The following is a 24,295-nucleotide window of genomic DNA, read 5'->3' as shown; positions in this document are numbered from 1 at the left end:
GGGGGTGGATGCACTTGGTCGCTGCCTTTCAGGCATCGCGGTGGCCTTCAGATGAAGAAGGGAAGCGGTGATTTGAGAGCCATGGAGCCACCGATAGGCGGCGAGGCAGCCAGGCGCTGAGCGAGAGAGACCAGCCACAGAATTGTCGACTAAGAAAAGTGCAGGAGCACGAGAGTAGAAACATGAAATGGGCCGATGGGATTTTGTTCTGCTTTAGCCTATCTGAAGTAGCTCACGTTAGAGGAAAGGCAAACATATTGGATCATTGCTTTGAAAAACGTGGAGGAATAGTGGTATCAGGGCTGACAATGCTTTCCTGTTAATCAAGATGCATGGAGGAGCATCCCTGTTCTACCTGAATATGTACAAGTGAGACGTCAGGTATGTCTCACAAACCTATAGGATGGGTAAAGAGGTTGTTGATCATGTAATTTGGACAAATGTATTTTCAAGGCTAGAGAACACAAACTGTGTTCCATGATAATGCATTTTCTACCCATTCTATCCATCGTGTTGTCACAATGAGGTTTAAGCTGGAGATACAAACTACAGTACATTACCTTGAGGGGTTGTGTGTGTGTGTGCGTGCTTGTGTGTGTGCTTGGAACAGGCAACAGTGGCATGTGCTCATCACAAGGCCCACAGTAGTGTGTGTGAGCATCTCCCTCAGCCCTCATACACCCTGGGGTGTGTTCCCCCAGCCCACAGTGGAGCATTGTACAGCCTTCACTGGACTGGTGTGTGTGTGTGTGTGTGTGTGTGTGTGTGTGTGTGTGTGTGTGTGTGTGTGTGTGTGTGTGTGTGTGTGTGTGTGTGTGTGTGTGTGTGTGTGTGTGTGTGTGTGTGTGTGTGTGTGTGTGTGTGTGTGTGTGTGTGTGTTTGTGAGAGTGGTATGTTTGGAGAGAGAAAGAGGAATGTTAAGGGTGGTGGGTTGGTTGGGAGGGTGTTGTGGGAACTGGAGCCGGCGAATGGAGGTTGCTGGGTGGGAGTAGGGGGTGATAGTGGGGCAGGGATGAATTGACTGGAGAGAGTTTGGGTGCGTGGGATGTCGCTGTATCAGATCCACAAACAAAGAGCTTGTTTTTTCCATTTGAAAGATCAAATGAAAATATGTTGAGTCCTCTGAACTCATCAGGAACAAATGAATGCTGTGAGAGTGAGTGTCTGTGTGTTTAGATAAGCTCTCTGTCTCTCTCTCTCCCTCTAACCCAGTACTCCCACTAGGAGTGTCACATGCACAACGACCAAATTACTGGGGTTTCACTAAACCCTCATCACTACTTCACTCAAAAGAGGCATCCTCTCTATGGTTCCCAGCGTTGTCTCCTATTCTCCTTTACTCTCTAATCCTGACTCCCTCCAGTCATCCTATCTCATCCATGGTCAACAATTTAATGCTCAGTGTTAATCAGCCCACTGACCCCTGCTTCAATTTGACTCCTCCTCACTCTTCCTACATCTGTCTGAGGCTCGACTGACCTATGTCCCTCCTAGTCATTCATCATTGGTCCTGTTCAATGCCTCCCTCCCCTTCATTCCTACCTTCCTCAATGTAATCACAGATATTATACCACAGTGCCATCCGTTTTGTCACCAAAGCCCCATATACTACCCACAACTGCGACCTGTACGCTCTCGTTGGCTGGCCCTCGCTTCATACTCGTCGCCAAACCCACTGGCTCCAGGTCATCTACAAGACCCTGCTAGGTAAAGTCCCCCCTTATCTCAGCTCGCTGGTCACCATAGCAGCACCCACCTGTAGCACGCGCTCTCTGGTCACCCCCAAAACCAATTCTTCCTTTGGCCGCCTCTCCTTCCAGTTCTCTGCTGCCAATGACTGGAACGAACTAAAAAAATCTCTGAAACTGGAAACACTTATCTCCCTCACTAGCTTTAAGCACCAGCTGTCAGAGCAGCTCACAGATTACTGCACCTGTACATAGCCTATCTATAATTTAGCCCAAACAACTACCTCTTCCCCTACTGTATTTATTTTTCTCCTTTGCACCCCATTATTTCTATCTCTACTTTGCACATTCTTCCACTGCAAATCAACAATTCCAGTGTTTTTCTTGTTATATTGTATTTACTTCGCCACCATGGCCTTTTTTGCCTTTACCTACCTTATCTCACCTCATTTGCTCACTTTGCTTTATCTTGGCCAGGTCACAATTGTAAATGAGAACTTGTTCTCAACTTGCCTACCTGGTTAAATAAAGGTGAAATGAAATCAAATAAAATAAAACAAATGAACTGGTTGTGTTTGGTGAAAGTAGTAGGTTGGTAGGTGTTACCCATCCAATCATATATAGATCTGTTTTTTCCCCCAGGATTTGAGTTAGGAAGGATATCTAAATTGGAACAGGGCCTATATCCACCCAATCCATCCCTATTACATGCCACTGACTCAGTCCTAGTCTGCAGCACCCCACCTCAGCCCCTGTCTGCGGTACCCTACATCAGCCCCTGTCTGCAGGACCCTACCTCAGCCCCTGTCTGCAGGACCCTACATCAGCCCCTGTCTGCAGCACCCTACATCAGCCCCTGTCTGCAGCACCCTACCTCAGCCCCTGTCTGCAGGACCCTACATCAGCCCCTGTCTGCAGCACCCTACATCAGCCCCTGTCTGCAGCACCCTACCTCAGCCCCTGTCTGCAGCACCCTACCTCAGCCCCTGTCTGCATCACCCCACCTCAGCCCCTGTCTGCAGCACCCCACCTCAGCCCCTGTCTGCAGGACCCTACCTCAGCCCCTGTCTGCAGCACCCTACCTCAGCCCCTGTCTGCATCACCCTACATCAGCCCCTGTCTGCAGAACCCCACCTCAGCCCCTGTCTACATCACCCCACCTCAGCCCCTGTCTGCAGGACCCTACATCAGCTCCTGTCTGCAGCACCCTACATCAGCCCCTGTCTGCATCACCCCACCTCAGCCCCTGTCTGCAGCACCCCACCTCAGCCCCTGTCTGCAGGACCCTACATCAGCCCCTGTCTGCAGCACCCTACATCAGCCCCTGTCTGCAGCACCCTACCTCAGCCCCTGTCTGCAGCACCCTACATCAGCCCCTGTCTGCAGCACCCTACCTCAGCCCCTGTCTGCAGCACCCCACCTCAGCCCCTGTCTGCAGGACCCTACATCAGCCCCTGTCTGCAGCACCCTACATCAGCCCCTGTCTGCAGCACCCTACATCAGCCCCTGTCTGCAGCACCCTACCTCAGCCCCTGTCTGCATCACCCCACCTCAGCCCCTGTCTGCAGGACCCTACATCAGCCCCTGTCTGCAGCACCCTACATCAGCCCCTGTCTGCAGCACCCTACCTCAGCCCCTGTCTGCAGCACCCTACCTCAGCCCCTGTCTGCAGCACCCTACATCAGCCCCTGTCTGCAGCACCCTACCTCAGCCCCTGTCTGCAGCACCCTACCTCAGCCCCTGTCTGCAGCACCCTACATCAGCCCCTGTCTGCAGCACCCTACATCAGCCCCTGTCTGCAGCACCCTACCTCAGCCCCTGTCTGCAGCACCCTACCTCAGCCCCTGTCTGCAGCACCCTACCTCAGCCCCTGTCTGCAGCACCCTACATCAGCCCCTGTCTGCAGCACCCTACATCAGCCCCTGTCTGCAGCACCCTACCTCAGCCCCTGTCTGCATCACCCTACCTCAGCCCCTGTCTGCATCACCCTACATCAGCCCCTGTCTGCAGCACCCTACCTCAGCCCCTGTCTGCAGCACCCTACCTCAGCCGCTGTCTGCAGCACCCTACCTCAGCCCCTGTCTGCAGCACCCTACCTCAGCCCCTGTCTGCAGCACCCTACATCAGGCCCTGTCTGCAGCACCCTACATCAGCCCCTGTCTGCAGCCCCCTACTCAGCCCCTGTATGCAGCACCCTACATCAGCCCCTGTCTGCAGCACCCTACATCAGCCCCTGTCTGCAGCACCCTACATCAGCCCCTGTCTGCAGCACCCGACATCAGCCCCTGGAGGATGCTTGTGAACAAGTCCTGCTTAATAAAGATAATTGCATTTCTTTGAGCTGTTCTGTAAATGGAGTAATTATGTTAAGTTTGTTGCAACAATGACTATGCGCTTGGCTAAAGTCATTAGCATTATTTGAACTTTGTCTGGCAAAAATCCGCTTGTAATCCAAGCCGTTTTATTTTATTTATTGTGCCCATATCTCAATCCCTTGGTCCTTGAGGTGTGATTGCTGTTTTTCTGACAGCCCAGTGGGGTGGAAATGGCACATTTTATAAGCATGATGAGTGTAGTATGTGTCTTTGTGTGTGTCTGACTGTGCCTACATGTTTGCCTACTAGGATTGTGAGGTATCCAGATTGTCATACCGTCTCTCTACCATACCGGGGTATACGGGGTGCACATTTTTTGACGCACAAAACAATTTGGGCAACAGCGGTCTTAATCCAGGAGGGGGTTGAATGTCTTTGCTGTAAACAAGAAGCTGGATCTTGACATCTAGCCACCTAGCTAGAAAGTCAGAAAACCGAATGCATAGCTGGGGCCCTGAGCCAGATATGATTTATTTGACACATCTTAGATTTCTTCTGGTTATACTTAACTTATAAGCAGTGGCATAGGACGCAACCCCCGTAACGGTATTGAAAATCATACCGTATGTATTTTCGAAATACCCCGGTATATGGTATAAACAGCATACCGGCCAAGCCTAGTGCCTACTCTATTTGTATGTGAGTGCATCTTGATCCCCCTGGAGATACACAGCTAAATTAGGATGCATATTATTTAAAGAGGCCCCAGGCTGAATTTGAGCTGCATATCTTTGTCCAGTGAAGTTGTTGGTTTGTATGGCTGGCCGGGTGTGTCTGTTCATGTTTGGTAGTGTCAGAGGACCAATCCTAGTCTCAGAGGTGGTATAAAGGACTGTTCAGAAGGAAGTAGCTTGAATGAGACAGGAAGACTTTCCATTTTACTGTATGTCTGGCCTCTGGTGTCTACTGGGCTCTTTATTGTGGTGGTCGTCTGTGGTTGCACAAGTTGGTGGTTCAGAGAGCTTCCCTTCGACTTTAACCAGATTACTGTCAAATCTTAGACGAGTAGTCAGGAAGCTGACGATGCAGAGTCATTGATGCCTTTGGCCATTAATATAGTCAAATCCGGAAACTATCATTTCGAGAGAAAAAGAAGATTATTCTTTCAGTGACATACGGAACCGTTCTGTATTTTATCTAACGGGTGGCATCCCTAAGTCTAAATATCGCTGTTACATTGCACAACCTTCAATGTTATGTCATAATTATGTACAATTCTGGCAAATTAATTACGGTCTTTGTTCGGAAGATATAATCTTCACACAGTTCGCAACGAGCCTTGCGGCCCAAACTGTTGCATATACCCTGACCTCTGCTTGCACTGAACACAAGAGAAGTGACACAATTTTCCTAGTTAATATTGCCTGCTAACATGAATTTCTTTCAACTAAATATGCTTCTGTGTATTGATTTGAAGAAAGGCATTGATGTTTATGGTTAGGTACATTTGTGCAACGACTGTGCTTTTTTCACAAATGCGCTTTTGTTAAATCATCACCCGTTTGGTGATGCAGGCTGTGATTCGATGATACATTAACAGGCACCACATTGATTATATACAACGCAGGACCATCTAGTTATTAACCTAGTAATATCATCAACCACGTGTAGTTAACTAGTGATTATGTGAAGATTGATTGTTTTTTACAAGATAAATATAATGCTAGCTAGCAACTTACCTTGGCTCCTTGCAGCCACAAGGTCCTTTTGACGCTGCACTCGCGTAACAGGTGTTCAGCCTGCCACACAGTTTCCTCGTGGATTTCTATGTAAACGGCCATAATCGGGCGTCCAAAAAGGCAGATTACCGATTGTTATGAAAACTTGAAATCGTCCCCAATTAATCGGCCATGCCGATTAATCGGTCCACCTCTACTTCATACTATCATGTGTGTGTGTAGTAACACTGTAATTGCCCGCTAGTAACAATATTGTATATAATGGAGTGGAATGTTTTTTGTTGTTATTACCGGTGCACCAATTCAACTTTTCTGTGGTAGACTTTTGATCTGCACCAGAAAGTTGAATGTGTAACGTACGTCATGATGCCGTCCACCTGTGAATGTAAGACGTCCATCCTCCTGCACTGTTGGAGATGTCTGGTCTCTAAAGCCTCCTTCCCTGCTCTGATGGCTGCCAGCTGGGATAAGTGCAGAGCTCATTCTGTTCAATTAGACTGCACCTAAATCTCTGTAGGCTGACGTCTAGGATTCCTCTAAGTTTCTCAAAACAACCTTTACACTTAAGCCAACTCCGCACTAAAAAGGCTTATTGGTTTTTGGTTGATGTACAGCTACTTATTATCCTCATCTCTGCAATCGGTTTGGGATGATTATTTAATCAACCACAACACATAGGCCTACTCCTTTTACATGGTCAGGGACAACTGCTGCACTGCATGACCCTCTCATGTCCATATCCCAGTCCTGCCTGTGGGGAGTTCCCACTGGCTGTGGGGAGTTTTGATGTTCTCTAGAAATATATATCAGTGCCAACGGGACTTCAGAGAGAGCGTTGTGAGTATTGATGCCTCCCCCCCGGGCTATAAACAGCCCAGGATCAATAGTGCTGGATCAATATGCTGTGTGATACGTTTATCACAGGGATGGGTCCAGTCAGATGATCCCCAGAGTATTTCACTACAGCTTGGGCTGAATGTTAAAACACTCAGGTGCTGCTGCTGTGTGGCCACTGCCTACTGTCGGCTAGTTTTAACAGGAAGATACTATCTTGCTATCTTGAAGAAAAGTAGTTGATTTGATGGATTCATTTTTGTATTGTATAATGCCACACGGTAACTTCATCAATATATTTGTTTTTAGGTTGTTCTTATTTATTATGTCTGGCTCATTATGGTTTGTCAGCTGTGTTATCTAAGGGATAATAATTTTGCGGTTGAAAGACGTGTCTATGTGTGGTAAACGAGTCACAAGCTACAGGCTACATGTTTTTGTTCTGTTGCTAGTGTGTGTGTGTGTGTGCTTTAGGCAGAGATGGTGATTTGTGTGTGTGTGTGTGTGTGTGTGTGTGTGTGTGTGTGTGTGTGTGTGTGTGTGTGTGTGTGTGTGTGTGTGTGTGTGTGTGTGTGTGTGTGTGTGTGTGTGTGTGTGTGTGTGTGTGTGTGTGTGTGTGTGTGTGTGTGTGTGTAAGAGCAGGGTCTCTTCCTCACGGCGCTGGTTGGGTAAACAGTCATTCGATCACATTCCTTCCATTCCGCACTGCTGTCCGCTCAGTCACATGACCAAGGAGGAGTAGCATGGGGCTTGCAGTGGGGAGGGGGACTGAGGAGGGGAGGGGCTGCTGCATGAGGGGCGAGAACCCTGATTGAGTAGACAAGGTGCAGAGTAGGGCCCAGACCCAAATCAATCCCTAGCCCCTACCTCTAAACACTATTTGCGTATCTGAAAAGATAAGAACGGTATAAAAAATATGGTATAGATCGTGCCCTGAATTCTGATTGGCTGACAGTTGTGGTATATCAGACCATATACCATGGGTATGGCAAAACATGTTTTTTACTGCTCTAATTACGTTGGTAACCAGTTTATAATAGCGATAAGGCACCTCGGGGGTTTGTGGTATATGGCCAATATACCACGGCTAAGGGCTGTATCCAGGCACTCCACGTTGCGTTGTGCTTAAGAACAGCCCTTAGCCCTGGTATATTGGCCATATACCATACACCCTCTTACCTTATTGCTTAATTAACCATATTTTATGCTAGGTGAGGTTTTCCACCATATTGCTTAATCCAATCAATGACTGTATATATGAATGGACCAATCCATTGATCATGTGACACCATTCATTCCTAAGTGAAGACTCAATAGCGCATTGAAGCCAAATGAAGTCGCTTAAGATGTTGTCTCATGGAGACATAACATGCATAATTTGAGCTGCTTCAGGAAGTGACATTGCAGGCTAGCTCAGTGCTGCCCCCTCTTATTGAGTAACTCAAGTCGAAGGCCGACCGGGGTATGGTATGCTGCCATTAGCAATTATCCTTATAGCTTCTTTTGGGTGCGATTTGAAAAATAATTATTTTAAGGACATACATCTGGTGAATTAGAAGCAATTATTGGTAACATGATTGTGGTGTACTTTTTTATTTATTATCATGAAGATTGACCACAAACATCACCATTTTTCCATTCACTATAATGAGGGATCCCATTTTCTGCTAACAATGCCTGCAGTACCGTGTTTGGCCTTGAACTTCGGTTGCTTCAATAAGAGGGGGCAGTCGTTCTCAGGGGGCATCCAACTTAAGAGACTGGAGGGGTTCAGTAGAAGCAGGAGCTAGGGGTTTATATTGGACTGGGCATAAGAGGTTGTACAGAGTACACATGGGCATACATACACATGGGCATACATACACATGGGCATACATACACATGGGCATACATACACAAACAAAACGGTGTAGCCTGTGACACAAATCCAACCAGGATGTATGTATGTACAGTTGCGGTCAAATATATTGTCCCCCTTGCACCATTCACTATTTCTTCGAAAATAAATTAAAATTGAAAAAACCTTTGGTCTTCACACGTATTTGCTTAGTTTACAACTGCACAGAACACCCCCAAAAAATCTAAACTTAAAATGATTTATCTCACTTAAAAGTCCAAAAATGGACTAAGTTATTAAAAATTCAAATTCATTTGGTTGGAGGCAAGTGAGTCTCGTTTATTACGTAGTTTTTCTCACCTGTGGTAAGTTGCAGGTGTCTACAGGGTAAAATAGCAATTTAACCTGTTTTAAAAAGAGAAAACAGAACATTCTAACCAGTATATGACCAATGTATCATCATGATTCATAACAAACAACCAGTCAGTTTATATCAGTGCTGTTGATCTCTGCCTCGTGAAACTATCAAGTGTCTCCCTCCGAAACCACTTGGTTGAATTGATCAAATAAATTCTCACAGACACAATAATAAAAGGTCAGGGGGGTAGCTCTGGGTTTTGAATAGTCCGTGTCCCTCTCTCTCCAACCCTGCAGCTACAGTATATGACCTTGTGGTTGCCCTGGAAGGGCTTTTCCCTCCTGTAGCCTCCCATCCGTCCCATGTTCGTTTTGTTGCTGGTGTTGTTGACCCATTGATGTAGCCGGGGCCGCACCGAGGCCCCTAGCCCCATGCTGCTCTGAGGCCCTTTGTAAAGCCTATAGGAACACAGGGCTGTGATTGAAGCAGCCCGGGATTTGCATGAATGAGTACTGTACATAGAGCGAGCACACCAGCAGTCCTGAAGCACTGGAGGGGAACAAATGCTAGCTCAGGCCATGTTTCTCTTCTCTGTTGTTTCTCTCTCCCCGCTCTCTTCTTTCTCTTCCTCCCTCCCCCTCTCTCTCTCTCTCTCTCTCTCTCTCTCTCTCTCTCTCTCTCTCTCTCTCTCTCTCTCTCTCTCTCTCTCTCTCTCTCCCCATCTATATATCTGTCTGCCTCCTATTGTTAATATGTTGCAGACTGTCCTTTCGAGTATAAATATAAGCACGAGAGGGAAAGAGTCGAGCTCCCTGGGCCTCTCCTACCTCTCCTGAACTGCATTATGATTGGTCACTTTACTGTACGCCTGGCCTATATGATAAACAGTACGAATATGATAAAGCGTATAAATCCAGTTTGTGCCAACTTGAGAGCGGTGTGAAAACTCATGTGGGTGACTGTGAGAATCATGCTGTAGCTGAACCGCTGGCGGGCGCAGCTGGAACGGCCAGCACCTGACACTGCAGCTGCTGCTGGGGTGGCGTGCCTTTCTCCACTCAGTGTGTGACTCAAACTCTACTCAGCCTGTCCTGGATGAAATTACAGCATGTGGATATTACTCTTGAGAATCAAACTGAAAATCACCACCAAGTCAATGTATTGTTTAGTGTTTCCCAACTTCTCCATTGTTGTAGTTTGGTCCAGAGACAGACAAGGTACATAGATGGAGCAGAATGAATATGACCCACACTTTGGGAAATATAAGGCAATATGCAGTATATTCCATGTCGTATGCCAAAAATGGACTGGCTATAGGGCAGTTTTGGCAAACGCCAGACGGGTTGGTCCATCGTCAGTAAAGTGGGCCTGCCTAATTGCGTAGAATGATCATAATTTTGCTAATAATGCGGGCCTAGAGGGAACATGAGGACTAAAACAAGAGCCAAAGTGTGTGCTAACAGGGGAAGGCCCCTTGCCTCCCCTTCAGAGAGAGATGTTGATGTGCTTTACCTCTTCGCCCCTCCACCAGACAGTGATTCCGTTTTTCTCCAGGAAGAATCTGATAACATTAGACCCTACTTCAGCAGGCTGTAGGTGACGCAGATAAAAGCTATTAGGTTAAATGTTTAGACAATTGTGAGGTATGTTTGGCTGTATAAAATTGGCGGCATGTCAATGTTATTGTACGTGGAGCTCCCTAGCGCGTGGTGAAACTGGAGAGTCCCTCCCTGCCCACCTTGGTTAATGGCTGCCTGGGACTTTCCTCCTTCTTGTTGCTGCAATGTTTGACAACTGATTCTAATTACCCTTCCTACTATGCATACCTGTTATGATAAATGTCTTTCTTGTACAGTTATTCATTTAGATACAGTATCATGTATTTGTGTAATAATTATGAGGATATGGACATTAAAGTTAAATAAAGGTTAAATATATATATATATATATATATATATATATATATATATATATATATATATACATTTTTAAATATGTACATTAGCAGATACCTTTTCCAAAACCACATGTAGTTGATATACAGTGGGGCAAAAAAGTATTTAGTCAGCCACCAATTGTGCAAGTTCTCCCACTTAAAAAGATGAGAGAGGCCTGTAATTTTCATCATAGGCACACTTCAACTATGACAGACAAAATGAGAAAAAAAAACACACATTGTAGGATTTTTAATGAATTTATTTGCAAATGATGGTGGAAAATAAGTATTTGGTCACTTACAAACAAGCAAGATTTCTGGCTCTCACCGACCTGTAACTTCTTCTTTAAGAGGCTCCTCTGTCCTCCACTTGTTACCTGTATTAATGGCATCTGTTTAAACTTGTTATCAGTATAAAAGACACCTATCCACAACCTCAAACAGTCACACTCCAAACTCCACTATGGCCAAGACCAAAGAGCTGTCAAAGGACACCATAAACAAAATTGTAGACCTCCACCAGGCTGGGAAGACTGAATCTGCAATAGGTAAGCAGCTTGGTTTGAAGAAATCAACTGTGGGAGCAATTATTAGGAAATGGAAGACATACAAGACCACTGATAATCTCCCTCGATCTGGGGATCCACGCAAGATCAAAATGATCACAAGAACAGTGAGCAAAAATCCCAGAACCACACGGGGGACCTAGTGAATGACCTGCAAAGCTGGGATCACCATCAGAACAGACTCAAATCCTGAGTGCCATGTACATGTGCAGGCCCATCTGAAGTTTGCTTGAGAGCATTTGGATGATCCAGAAGAAGATTGGGAGAATGTCATATGGTCAGATGAAACCAAAATATATTTTTTTGGTAAAAACTCAACTCGTCGTGTTTGGAGGACAAAGTTGCATCAAAGAACACCATACCTACTGTGAAGCATGGGGGTGGAAACATCATGCTTTGGGGCTGTTTTTCTGCAAAGGGACCAGGATGACTGATCCGTGTAAAGGAAAGAATCAAAGGGGCCATGTATCGTGAGATTTTGAGTGAAAACCTCCTTCCATCAGCAAGGGCATTGAAGATGAAACGTGGCTGGGTCTTTCAGCATGGCAATGATCCCAAACACACCGCCCGGGCAATGAAGGAGTGGCTTTGTAAGAAGCATTTCAAGGTCCTGGAGTGGCCTTGCCTGTCTCCAGATCTCAACCCCATAGAAAACGTTTGACCTCTGTCATTGCCAACAAAGGGTATATAACAAAGTATTGAGATAAACTTTTACTATTGACCAAATACTTGTTTTCCACCATAATTTGCAAATAAATTCATTAAAAGTCCTACAATGTAATTTTCTGGATTTTTTTTCTAATTTTGTCTGTCATATTTGAAGTTTACCTATGATGAAAATTACAGGCCTCTCTCATCTTTTTAAGTGGGAGAACTTGCACAATTGGTGGCTGACTAAATACTTTTTTGCCCCACTGTAGATGTTTACAACTACTGTAGTTACGCCACTTGGACCACAAATTGTTTACAATATATATATTTAAAAAAGGATAATAATGTAATACTCCTGTGAGTGAGTGGGTAGGCGTAAGCCCTTTGTCTTCATGCACATAAAGTTGGTTGATTTTATTCTGACACACACACACACACACACACACACACACACACACACACACACACACACACACACACACACACACACACACACACACACACACACACACACACACACACAAACGGGGGCAAACGCATGTTCCAGCGTCCTGCTGATCCTCAGACAGTATTTGCACTGTGCTATCAATCAGCCCATCTGTCTCTGTCCACCCTTTCCGTAGGGCTGGCGCAGTGCACATAATGTTCCCTGCTCCTGTGGGTACACACACACATTCACACACACGTACACACTAGAGGTCGACCGATTCTGATTTTTCAACGCCGATACAGATTATTGGAGGACCAAAAAAGCCGATACCTATTAATTGGCCGGTTTGTATTTATTTATTTGTAATAATGACAATTACAACAATACTGAATTAACACTTATTTTAACTTAATATAATACATCAATAAAATCAATTTAGCCTCAAGTAAATAATGAAACATGTTCAATTTGGTTTAAATAATGCAAAAACAAAGTGTTGGAGAAGAAAGTAAAAGTACAATATGTGCTTTGTAAGAAAGCTAACGTTTCAGTGCCTTGCTCAGAACATGAGAACATATGAAAGCTGGTGGTTCCTTTTAACATGAGTCTTCCATTTTCCCAGGTAAGAAGTTTTAGGTTGTAGTTATTATATGAATTAATGGACTATTTCCCTCTATACCATTTGTATTTCATTAACCTTTGACTATTGAATGTTCTTACAGGCACTTTAGTATTGCCAGTGTAACAGTATAGCTTCCGTCCCTCTCCTCGCTCCTCCCTGGGCTTGATCTAGCAACATAACGACAACAGCCACCATCGAAGCAGCGTTACCCATGCAGAGCAAGAGGAACAACTACTAGAAGGCTCAGAGCGAGTGACGTTTGAAACGCTATTACCGCGCGCTAACTAGCTAGCCATTTCACTTCGGTTACACCAGCCTCATCTCAGGACTTGATAGGCTTGAAGTCATAAACAGTGCAATACTTGAAAAACAACGAAGAGCTGCTGGCAAAACGCAAAGAAAGCGATGTTTGAATGAATGTTTACGCGCCTGCTTCTGACTACCACCGCTCAGACAGATACTTAGATACTTGTATGCTTGTATGCTCAGTCAGATTACTAGTGATTATGATTGAGTGTTTTTTATAAGATACATTTAATGCTAGCTAGCAACTTACCTTGGCTTACTGCATTCGCGTAACAGGCAGTCTCCTTGTGGAGTGCAACGAGAGATCGGCAAATCAGCGCCCAAAAATACCGATTTCCGATTGTTATGAAAACTTGAAATCGGCCCTAATTAATCAGACGACCTCTAGTACACAGACACACACACACACACACGTACCCACACATGTACACCTACACTCACACAAATAAACATACACGTGCAAACAGTCATACACGTGCAAACGCACACACCAGGGTTTCCGTTAACCGTGATAGCATTGCTGAACTTATAATGAGAATATCCGGTAAATTAAAATGCATCATACATTCGCGGTTTAGCAAGAAAACAGCCGTTGTGTGACAGATCCCAGTATACTATCTATTGTTCCTGAATAGATATGGACAAATGTTTTTTTAACTATTTCTATTGAAATATGATCCATTTAGTCATACCAGAGCCACAGTTTGTGTGCAGTAATAATGTTTCTGATAACAACAGAGATTCATATTGAATATTGAGTTCATTGATTGAATGACCAGTGGCTGTATGTCTGTATGGAAGTTACCCTGTCATTTGCTTTGATAAGAAATAAAGCCACAAAATAAAACCACAAAAGAGATCCTAGAAAGACCATTATTTTGGGTTTTATATGCCTTAGTGAAAGTAAAGTTAATCTATTTTATAAAGGCCTAGCTGATGGAGTCTTTTTTGACAACTGGTGTATGCCCTATACATTATCCACCTGTTTACTCTTTCTCTCCTCTCTTTCTCATATGAAGGGAACAGAACATTTTACTCTTCATCTCTCTGTCTCTCTCTCTCTGTCTCTCTCTGTCTCTCACTCTCTCTCTCGCCCTGTCCCTCTCTCCCTGTCCCTCTCTCTCTGTCTCTCTCTCTCTGTCTCTCTCTCTCTGTCTCTCTTTCTCTCTCTCTGTCTCTCTCTCTCTCTCTCTCTCTCTGTCTTTCTCTCTCTCTGTCTCTGTCTCTCTCTGTCTCTCTCTGTCTCTCTGTCTCTGTCTCTCTGTCTCTTTCTGTCTCTCTCTCTCCCTCTCTCTCTTCTAAGTCTCTCTCTGTCTCTCTCTCCTCTCTCTCTGTCTGTCTCTCTCTGTCTCTCTGTCTTTCTCTCTCTCTCTGTCTCTCTCTCTCTCTCTGTCTCTCTCTGTCTCTCTCTCTCTGTCTCTCTGTCTCTCAGACTCTCTCTGTCTCTCTTTCTGTCTCTGTCTCTCTCTCTCTGTCTAATTCTCTCTCTGTCACTCTCTCTCTCTGTCTCTCTCTGTCTCTCTCTCTCTCTGTCTCTGTCTCTCTCTCACTCTCCCTCTCTGTCTCTCTCTCTCTGTCTCTCTGTGTCTCTCTCTGTCTCTCTGTCTCTCAGACTCTCTGTCTCTCTTTCTGTCTCTGTCTCTCTCTCTCTGACTAATTCTCTCTCTGTCTCTCTCTCTCTCTGTCTCTGTCTCTGTCTCTCTCTCACTCTCCCTCTCTGTCTATGTCTCTCTCTGTCTATGTCTCTCTCTGTCTCTCTCTCTCTGTGTCTCTGTTTCTGTCTCTGTCTCTCTCTCTCTAAGGGTGAGGTATTGTATAACTTAACAGCAGGCATGGAAACATTAGCCTCTCACTCTCTGCCTCTCTACCCCTTTCAAATCAAATCAAATTGTATTTGTCGCATACACATATTTGCAGATGTTATTGCAGGTGCAGTGAAATGCTTATGTTTCTAGCACCAACAGTGCAGTAATACCTAACAATACAGAACAATACACACAAATCCAAAGAACAAGAACAAGCAATGTCAGAGTATATATATATTACGGACTCATACACTACCGTCACTTAGAAATGTCCTTGTTTTTGAAAGAAAAGCTCATTTTTTGTCCATTAAAATAACACAAAATTGATCAGAAATACAGTGTAGACATAGTTAATGTTGTAAATGACTATTGTAGCTGGAAACGGCTGATTTATAATGGAATATCTACATAGGCGTACAGGGGTCCATTATCAGCAACCATCACTCCTGTGTTCCAATGACACATTGTGTTAGCTAATCCAAGTTTATCATTTTAAAAGGCTAATTGCTCATTAGAAAACCGATTTGCAATTATGTTAGTATAGCTGAAAACTGTTGTGCTGATAAAGAAGCAATAAAAACTTGCCTTCTTTAGATAAGTTGAGTATCTGGAGCATCAGCATTTGCATATAGCCATCGGTAGCACGTCTGTAACGCAGGCATATAGCCATCGGTAGCACTTCTGTAACGTGGGCATATAGCCTTCTGTAGCGTGTCTGTAACGCGGGCATATAGCCGTCGGTAGCGCGTCTGTAACGCGGGCATAAAGCCATTGGTAGCGTGTCTGTAACGCGGGCATATAGCCATTGGTAGCGTGTCTGTAACGCGGGCATAAAGCCGTCTGTAGCGCATCTGTAACGCGGGCATGTAGCCTTCTGTAGCGCGTCTGTAACGCAGGCATGTACCCGTCTGTAGCGCGTCTGTAACGCGGGCATATAGCCGCCTGTAGCGCTAAATTGCAGCACCCCCATCTTCCCACGGCTATGCCCTCTTTAGCACTTTGCGGTCAGATAACAAGCAGTTGCCGTACCAAGTGGTTATGCAGCCAGTCAAGATGCTCTCAATGGTGCAGCTGTAGAACGTTTTGAGGATCTGAGGGCCCATGCCCAGGAGGGAGGATAATGAAAGTTCACAGAAGTAACAAGTCATGGTAGACCTACCATAAGTGATTCAAGTTGGTCAAGGAATTACCAAAAAATCAGTAATTACTGCCACTGAATTGGCTACAATGGGAAATCATAATAGTCACAAACAACAGTTGGGTCACCTGCTACTGTTGTCCCTTCCACTGGCATACTGTTATCTTTGTCTTTCTGTTGTCTGGAGGTCAAACCAAGAGTGTTATAACAGTATGAGTCTACACAATCTCCCTTTTCTCGCTTCCTCTCCAGTTAATGTCACATCTCCCAGCTCTTACTGACACCTACCCATGAGCCCCCTCTCTTTCCACTTACTTTAGCCAGCATTCTCAACCACTGTGCACCCACCTGTTTCTGACAGGTGTATAAAATCGAGCACACAGCCATGCAATCTCCATAGATAAACATTGGCAACCAAATGGCTTACTGAAGTGCTCAGTGACTTTAAATGTGGCACCGTCGTAGGATGCCACCTTTCTATCTAGTCAGTTCGTGAAATTTCTTCACTGATAGAGCTGTCCTGGTCCACTGTAAATGCTGTGATTCATCACTCCAGAGAATGCGTTTCCACTGCTCCAGAGTCCAATGGCGTCTAGGTGCAACAACGGCTCAGCTGCGAAGTGGTAGGCCAGACAAGCTAACAGAACAGGAGCTCGTGAGTGCTGAAGCGCGTAACTCGTAAAAATCGTCTGCCCTCAGTTGCAACACTCACTACGAGTTTCAAACTGCTTCTGGAAGAAAAGTCAGCACAATAACTGTTCATCGGGAGCTTCATGAAATGGGTTTCCATGGCCGAGCAGCCGCATACAAGCTTAAGATCACCATGCGCAATGCCAAGCGTCGGCTGGAATGGTGTAAAGCTCGCCGCCATTGGACTCTGGAGCAGTGGAAACGCGTTCTCTGGAGTGATGAATCACGCTTTACCATCTGGCAGTCCAACGGACGAATCTGGGTTTAGCGAATGCTAGGAGAACGCTACCTGCTCCAATGCATAGTGCCAACTGTAAAGTTTGGAGGAGTAGGAATAATGGTCTGGGGTTGTTTTTGGTTTGGATTAATTGGAATGCCGACTGTGAGCCAGGCCTAATCGGCCAACATCAGTGCCCGACCTCTCTAATGTTCTTGTGGCTGAATGGAAGCCCAGCACAATGTTCCAACATCTAGTGGAAAGCCTTCCCAGACGAGTGGAGGCTGTTACAGCAGCAAAGGGGGACCAACTCCATATTAATGCCCATGATTTTCGAATGAGATGTTCGACGAGCAGGTGTCCACATACCTTTGGTCATGTAGTACAGTATAGTAGAGAAAAGTATATTACTGTAGAGTACAGTATATCCTACTGTACTGAACTATACTTTACTGTACTCTACTGCACTGTACTGAACTCTATCTGTGATAATTCTGTGGACCAGACCAAGTTGAATTAATACTACTCTTTTGTCCACAGATAGCCAGCCTAGCTGCTTAAAATGCTCGACCTCCAGATGAATATGAGGGGGAGTTTAAGTACAATTCTTACAAACTTGTTTTGGCTTGTCTGTCGGTGAACAATGATATGCAGGCATAATCTAAGTGACGACTAGTGCACTTGCCGGAGTCTTCAGTGTGTCTATAGCTAGGTCTCCATTCAATTGGCGACAGATTTTAATGCGACTTTTCAAAAAAAAATCAGCATAAAAACAATATGCTAATTTCTCCATCAGAGTTGTTTCCATCAAATACAGTGCGGGTATAGCCAACATGATGAGATTATTATGGACAAAGGTGCAATATAATTTTTATTTGTCAAACGGCAGCCAAGCATTGATCATCATGTCACCAGAATAAGACCCTCGATATTTAGCATTGAAAGGAGTATCAAGCTGTGAAATTCATCATGTACTTCCGGCGCCGACAGAGATGGCCGCCTCGCTTCGCGTTCCTAGGAAACTATGCAGTTTTTTGTTTTTTTTACGTGTTATTTCTTACATTGGTACATTTACATTACATTTAAGTCATTTAGCAGACGCTCTTACATTACATACAGTCGAGAAGAACTACTGAACATAAGAGCAGCGTCAACTCACCATCAGTACGAACAAGAATATGACTTTCGCGAAGCGGACCCTGTGTTCTGCCTTTCACCCAGGACAACGGAATGGATCCCAGCCGGCGACCCCAAAAAACGACTTCGGAAAAGGGGAAAATTAAGCGGTCTTCTGGTCAGACTCCGGAGACGGGCACATCGTGCACCACTCCCTAGCATTCTCCTCGCCAATGTCCAGTCTCTGGACAACAAGGTTGATGAAATCCGAGCAAGTGTAGCATTCCAGAGGGACATCAGAGACTGTAACGTTCTTTGCTTCACGGAAACATGGCTCACTGGAGAGACGCTATCGGAGACGGTGCAGCCAGCTGGTTTCTCCACACATCGCGCCGACAGAAACAAACATCTTTCTGGTAAGAAGAGGGGTGGGGGCGTATGCTTTATGTTTAACGTGACGTGGTGTGGCCAAAACAACATACAGGAACTCAAGTCCTTCTCTTCACCTGATTTAGAATTCCTCACAATCAAATGTAGACCGCATTATCTACCAAGGGAATTCTCTTCGATTATAATCACAGCCGTATATATTCCCCCCCAAGCAGACACATCGATGGCTCTGAACGAAATTTATTTGACTCTTTGCAAACTGGAATCCATATATCCGGAGACTGCATTCATTGTCACTGGCGATTTTAACAAGGCTAATCTGAAAACAAGACTCCCTAAATTTTATCAGCATATCGATTGCGCAACCAGGGCGGGAAAAACCTTGGATCATTGTTACTCTAACTTCCGCGACGCATATAAGGCCCTGCCCCGCCCTCCTTTCGGAAAAGCTGACCACGACTCCATTTTGTTGATCCCTGCCTACAGACAGAAACTAAAACAAGAAGCTCCCGCGCTGAGGTCTGTTCAACGCTGGTCCAACCAATCTGATTCCACACTCCAAGACTGCTTCCATCACGTGGACTGGGATATGTTCCGTATTGCGTCAGACGACAACATTGACGAATACGCTGATTCGGTGTGCGAGTTCATTAGAATGTGCGTTGAAGATGTCGTTCCCATAGCAACGATTAAAACATTCCCAAACCAGAAACCGTGGATTGATGGCAGCATTCGCGTGAAACTGAAAGCGCGAACCACTGCTTTTAATCAGGGCAAGGTGACTGGAAACATGACCGAATACAAACAGTGTAACTATTCCCTCCGCAAGGCAATCAAACAAGCTAAGTGTCAGTATAGAGACAAAGTAGAATCTCAATTCAACGGCTCAGACACAAGAGGTATGTGGCAGGGTCTACAGTCAATCACGGATTACAAAAAGAGAACCAGCACCGTCACGGACCAGGATGTCTTGCTCCCAGGCAGACTAAATAACTTTTTGCCCGCTTTGAGGACAATACAGTGCCACTGACACTGCCCGCAACTAAAACATGCGGACTCTCCTTCACTGCAGCCGACGTGAGGAAAACATTTAAACGTGTCAACCCTCGCAAGGCTGCAGGCCCAGACGGCATCCTCAGCCGCGCCCTCAGAGCATGCGCAGACCAGCTGGCTGGTGTGTTTACGGACATATTCAATCAATCCCTATCCCAGTCTGTTGTTCACACATGCTTCAAGAGGGCCACCATTGTTCCTGTTCCCAAGAAAGCTAAGGTAACTGAGCTAAACGACTACCGCCCGTAGCACTCACTTCCGTCATCATGAAGTGCTTTGAGAGACTAGTCAAGGACCATATCACCTCCACCCTACCTGACACCCTAAACCCACTCCAATTTGCTTACCGCCCAAATAGGTCCACAGACGATGCAATCTCAACCACACTGCACACTGCCCTAACCCATCTGGGCAAGAGGAATACCTATGTGAGAATGCTGTTCATCGACTACAGCTCGGCATTTAACACCATAGTGCCCTCCAAGCTCGTCATCAAGCTCGAGACCCTGGGTCTCGACCCCGCTCTGTGCAACTGGGTACTGGACTTCCTGACGGGCCGCCCCCAGGTGGTGAGGGTAGGCAACAACATCTCCACCCCGCTGATCCTCAACACTGGGGCCCCACAAGGGTGCGTTCTGAGCCCTCTCCTATACTCCCTGTTCACCCACGACTGCGTGGCCACGCACGCCTCCAACTCAATCATCAAGTTTGCGAACGACACAACAGTGGTAGGCTTGATTACCAACAACGACGAGACGGCCTACAGGGAGGAGGTGAGGGCCCTCGGAGTGTGGTGTCAGGAAAATAACCTCACACTCAACATCAACAAAACTAAGGAGATGATTGTGATTGTGGACTTCAGGAAACAGCAGAGGGAACACCCCCCTATCCACATCGATGGAACAGTAGTGGAGAGGGTAGTAAGTTTTAAGTTCCTTGGCGTACACATCACAGACAAACTGAATTGGTCCACCCACACAGACAGCATCGTGAAGAAGGTGCAGCAGCGCCTCTTCAACCTCAGGAGGCTGAAGAAATTCGGCTTATCACCAAAAGCACTCACAAACTTCTACAGATGCACAATCGAGAGCATCCTGTCGGGGTGTATCACCGCCTGGTACGGCAACTGCTCCGCCCACAACAGCAAGGCTCTCCAGAGGGTAGTGAGGTCTGCACAACGCATCACCGGGGGCAAACTACCTGCCCTCCAGGACACCTACACCACCCGAGCCACTGCCTGTTCACCCCGCTATCATCCAGAAGGCGAGGTCAGTACAGGTGCATCAAAGCTGGGACCGAGAGACTGAAAAGCAGCTTCTATCTCAAGGCCATCAGACTGTTAAACAGCCACCACTAACATTGAGTTTGTTTACATACTCATCTCATATGTATATACTGCACTCAATACCATCTACTGTATCTTGCCTATGCCGCTCTGTACCATCACTCATTCATATATCTTTATGTACATATTCTTTATCCCCTTACACGTGTGTCTATAAGGTAGTAGTTTTTTAAATTGTTAGCTAGATTACTTGTTGGTTATTACTGCATTGTCGGAACTAGAAGCACAAGCATTTCGCTACACTCGCACTAACATCTGCTAACCATGTGTATGTGACAAATACAATTTGATTTGATTTGATAATTTATTTAATCTGTAGTTTAATAAACCGAATGCTTTTCCGAGTCGTAGTGGGAGGACCACACACCATATCATCGCGTGACTCCAAGTTTAGTAACATATGATGGTTATTATATCAATATTTGTGCATATAAGCGTTTCCAGTGACATTTATCGCATAATATTTTTTTAGACACAAAAGATCGCACCTTGTCTAGCATATTTGGTTTTGTCAACATTTGAAAGTTTACCGACAAATTAGCTGTTTCCATTAGGCCTGTCGTTACATTTTGTTATCCGACATGTACTTTACTCGCATAAAAAGGTTGGATGGAAAACTGGATTTTGAGGATGCTGGAATTATATTTTGGACGAACCTGCGATACTTTTGAAGTTGCCTAATCAAATTTCAACATTGTTCCTGGTTGTGTTTATGCCACATATAAAAGGTTATACGTGTTAAAAGTTAAACAACAAATATTTTGGCTATATTAAGGCGTTAGGTTATAGGTGTGTGAGGAATAACCGCCCGGATTGGAGAGGAGGAAGAGCGCGTGTTAATTTTTCCTTGAATAACTGGGCCTGCCGGGAGCATGTGGCCAAATTACCATATGACGAGTTGGGTGAATGACGATCCGCGACAGACAGCGCATCTCAGGATCAGAAGTAAGAATACAGCAACACAGACCTGCTGCTGTGCCTTTCTAGTCCTTATAAACTGTCGAGAGTACATCTACAACTGATCCAAATGGAATGAAACATTCAAATCACAGGGCTTTTGCGCCTTATTCAAATTACATTTTTCACTGCAGCCTAGATTAGAATGTTTTACTCACTTGAAAACAATAATCAAATTATGCATTACATTGGGGTGTTGTAGGCTAGTCTATGATAATTGTGTTGTCCCTAAACAAGATCAATAGGAGAGCTTTTTGAGCTGCGTGTCTCATGTCTACTGTTCTTTCATGCTCAATGATGCACCTGGCCTTTTCCGCTGCCTATCAACTATTCCTATTTGTGCTTTTGGATTCACATTGAAAATGTATGCAGCTTTGAATGTGTGGTATGATTGCTATTTAGCCTATTGCAGATCTGGACAAACGATCCACCTACCACTATTGTCAATATGACTAGTGGATAGAGGGCAGGATAGGCAGACTGGTGGACTATTTTTGACCTTTGGTATAGTAAAAGAATAGCATGTGGAAAAACAAGTAGAAGAAGTACAAAAACACCTTGATAAAGGGGAGGCTCTTGCAAGCAGATGAGGAAATGTGTCTAGGATGGAAGAAATTGTATAGTAAAACCTGCAAAAGAGCGAATATAAACCAGGGAAAGTAACACACTACCTTCCCCTGTGCCCAATAAAAAAAACACAACCCCTCCCAAAGCAAAAACATTTTGGGGGGGGTAAATGTTTCTGTGGAAATGGTTAAAAGTAGTACTTGTGCATAGAATTGTATGGTTTGTTAAACTTTGAAATCAATGGATTTTATTTGGCATACATTTTAAAGTTACCGTGGAGTTGCCCATCATCCACCTCCATCCTTGTTGCCTTCCTCACCTCTATCCATCTCTCCTCTCACTACTCTTCTTCCCTCTCTCTGTATTGTGATTATTCTCTCTCTTGCTTCCTCTCTCCCTCTTTCAGTTCCCTCCCTCATCCCTCCTTCCCGCTCTCTCTCCCTCCCTCCCACTCTCTGTCCTTCCCGCTCTCTCTCTCTCCCTCCAAGCCCCCCCCTCTCTCTCAGGCAGAGTGTGCGTGTGCGTGTAAGCTCGGAGCTCCCTGCCATGTTGTCCATTCACCATGGCTCACTCAGTATGCCCAGAAGGGGTCTTCTGGAGGGGACCCCACCCCCCCCCTGACTCCCGACTGTACTGCACATGCTCAGATGGATATCTCATATCTCATATTCGCCATCCGTGCTAGACAGGCATAACATCTCTGAGTGATGATAACTCTGTGTGCGTGTGTGTGTTTCTGTGTCTGTTAAGTACAGTCTCCTCTAGTGTAGTCTGTCTCAGTGCTGTAATATGTTGCGGTTGTGGTCTGTCTCTCTTCACAGGGTGGTTGATGTGATTACTGTAGCCAGAGGTGGTAGTGAGGGTCATTGTGTGTATGTGGGGTAATGGCTTCCACACAGAAGGGTCCAGGAAAACCTCTGGCAGGGAGCAGGGAAATGGCAGCAAACGGTTTAATGACTTAATAAGACCTAATTAGTGTAAATGGAGGAGAAGCGAGCGGCGCAGTGGAGGTGAGCTGGGGTGACTGAGTGTGCCTTAGCTACAGCAGCCAGACATACAGCAGGCAGCCCTCGTTCATTAGCCAACTGCTCTGATGTGTTCGTTCATCCCAGGGACACCTCTGGATAACAGAACAGCACACTGCTGCTTAAAGGTGCTCTCGTGCTATCTCTTTCACACTCTGACGCACACACACACACACACACACACACACACACACAAACACACACACACACACACACACACACACACACACACACACACACACACACACACACACACACACAAAACAATTGCCCACAAACAGGGACAATGTAGCTTTGTGCGTGTAAGTGTGTGTGTGCTTGTTATGTGTGTTGTGTGTTGTGTCAGTTGAATGCCAGGGCGTGGTGTGTGTAGTGGAGGCTTTGAGAGCATTACCCTGCTCTGAGACAGGGGTTGTGGAGGGTCAGCCCTCATTTAATCAAGGAAATAATTCCATCTCCCATTAAGTTAATTAAAATACAAGGCCTCGCTCAAAACAGAACCAGAGGGAAACCCACCCGGGGGAACAATAGATACAGTGCATTCAAAAAGTATTCAGACCCCTTGACTTTTTTCACATTTTGTGATGTTACAGCTTTATTCTAAAGTGTATTAAATAGTTTTTCCCCTCATCAATCTACACACAATACCCCAGGTTTTTTGAAATGTTAGGAAATTTATTACAAATAAAACACTTAAATATTACATTTAC

At 45.3% G+C, this 24,295-nt stretch overlaps 1 protein-coding gene across 1 annotated transcript in view; it reads left to right on the top strand.

Moving 5' to 3' along the window:
- LOC118394154 (immunoglobulin superfamily DCC subclass member 4-like) overlaps positions 1 to 24,295 on the top strand; it is a 73,941-nt gene that overhangs the window by 1,181 nt on the left and 48,465 nt on the right. The window lies entirely within an intron of this gene.

Source organism: Oncorhynchus keta, chromosome 14 (assembly GCF_023373465.1).
Source record: "Oncorhynchus keta strain PuntledgeMale-10-30-2019 chromosome 14, Oket_V2, whole genome shotgun sequence".
Taxonomy (NCBI): Eukaryota; Metazoa; Chordata; class Actinopteri; order Salmoniformes; family Salmonidae; genus Oncorhynchus; species Oncorhynchus keta.
The sequence above is the reverse complement of the archived record's forward strand: the minus strand, read 5'-3'. Positions and strand labels throughout refer to the sequence as shown.